Source organism: Octopus bimaculoides, chromosome 25 (genome assembly GCF_001194135.2).
Source record: "Octopus bimaculoides isolate UCB-OBI-ISO-001 chromosome 25, ASM119413v2, whole genome shotgun sequence".
Classification (NCBI taxonomy): domain Eukaryota; kingdom Metazoa; phylum Mollusca; class Cephalopoda; order Octopoda; family Octopodidae; genus Octopus; species Octopus bimaculoides.
Genome location: NC_069005.1, coordinates 27,603,033 through 27,605,110, shown reverse-complemented (window position 1 = coordinate 27,605,110; position 2,078 = coordinate 27,603,033).

Genomic DNA, 2,078 nt, shown 5'->3' with positions numbered 1-2,078 from the left:
CCGCTGCCCTAACCACTGGGCCATTGCGCCTCCGTAGATACATGTATACACACTCGGACGCATGCACACAAAAATACACGCTCGACCTTGTGTCTAGCGTGCACATTTGTGTGCATAATAAACAGACGACCACGGATTATTTAAACCACAAAATGCACCAAAAAATTTATCTCGTTAATCCATGTGAAGGCTGTTCTGGTATTAAACAGGTTGATTCTAGCGAAGTGTGATAACTATTAAAATAAACTAAATTATCATCATCATCATCATCATCATTATTATTATTATTATTATTATTATTATTATTATTATTATTATTATTACTACTACTACTACTACTACTACTACTACTACTACTACTACTACTACTGTTTTCAGGTATTGAAATACTGTCATACCGAAGTGAGGTCAAGCGTGTACATTTGTGTGTGTGTGTGCGTGTGTGTAAGTGCGAGAGAGAGAGAGAGAGAGAGAGAATGCACATGTATGTATCTACGCGTGTATTTATCTACGCATGTATGTATGCATGCTTGTATGTATGTATCTATGTATGTACGTGTATATCTATGCATGTATGTATATATATATATATATACATGCATATATGTATGTATTCATGTTTGTATGCATGTATGCATGCATGCATGCATACATGTATGTGTGCATGTGTGTATGTTTGTAAGGTGTGCGCGTCTCTGTGTACGTTTATGCATCTTTAAAACAGCATTCTGCCTGTAATCTCCAGTATTTCATTGTGACATAAACATTCCTAACAGCAAATACACACACACACACACACACACACACACACACACACTCACACGCATACGCACAACTCATACAAGCACACATACACGCGCGTGCAGACACACCTAAATTATTTGTAGTTGAAGGCTAGAGGTTTTAATACGGGATTAATTTAAAAGGTCGTCTTGCGGCAAAAGTCGTGAGATGTGAATAGCAAATTAAAATCGATTTGTGGCGTTTAGTTTATACCTCAAGGCTAAGTACCGCGTTCAAATTACACCCGACCCAATTTTGCATTTATTTATTTATTATTTTTTTTTGTGCCAGGGGGCATTTATTCTAGCTTAGACAGGACGTCTGGGTTTTTTGGCTTTTCGCTGATATATTCTTCGTCAGACATATTGAAAATTATATTCTCATACACGAACTTCCGGTTCACATAAACGCATGATTCTCAAACATTCAAACACCCGAACCACATACTTTTAACACCCTAAGTTCCCCCGAAATTGCTGGCCTTGTGCGAAAATTTTAAACCATTATTTTTTTTGTTTTGTTTTTCTTTTAATCTGCATGTTTGATGCATGCACTTGCCGGGACCCACCCAGCGCCCTATGTGAAGTAAGTTAAGAGATGCTGAAATATACCTGAAAGTTTGGGGAGGGGAAATGAGGAGGGCAGTACAGAAATATAGTACATACCTCCATGTAATACAACACAGACATTTAAACTGATAGGGTTTTTCCGAGTATGTGGGCAGTACTTGTCAGCACAGTCTTTTGGAAGTCTTTGAGATATGGTTCTCCTGGGATGTTGTCTACATGTTTCTGACATCCCTTTTTTATCATACCAGGGTACCTTCAACAACAGGAACAGATTTTGCTTTAAGATGCCACATCCTTTGTATTTCAATTTCCTTGTCCTTATATTTACTAAGGTTTTCAAATTCCTTTACAGATATATTTCTATCAATGGGAACGCTTACATCTATTAGTCTACAGGTATTTTCTTTCCCTATTATAATAATAATAATAATTATTATTATTATTACTACTACTACTACTACTACTACTACTACTACTACTACTACTACTACTACTGACGAGCTGGCAGAATCGTTAGCACGCCGGACAAAATGCTTAGCGGCATTTCGTCCGTCCTTACGTTCCGGTTTCAAATTTCGCTGAGGTCGATTTTGCTTTTCATCCTTTCGGGGTCGATTAAGTATCAGTCGATTAAGTACCAGTTACGCCCTGGGGTCAATGTAATCGACTTAATCCCTTCCCCTAAATTTGAGGCCTTGTGCTTCCAGTAGACAGTATTATTATTAT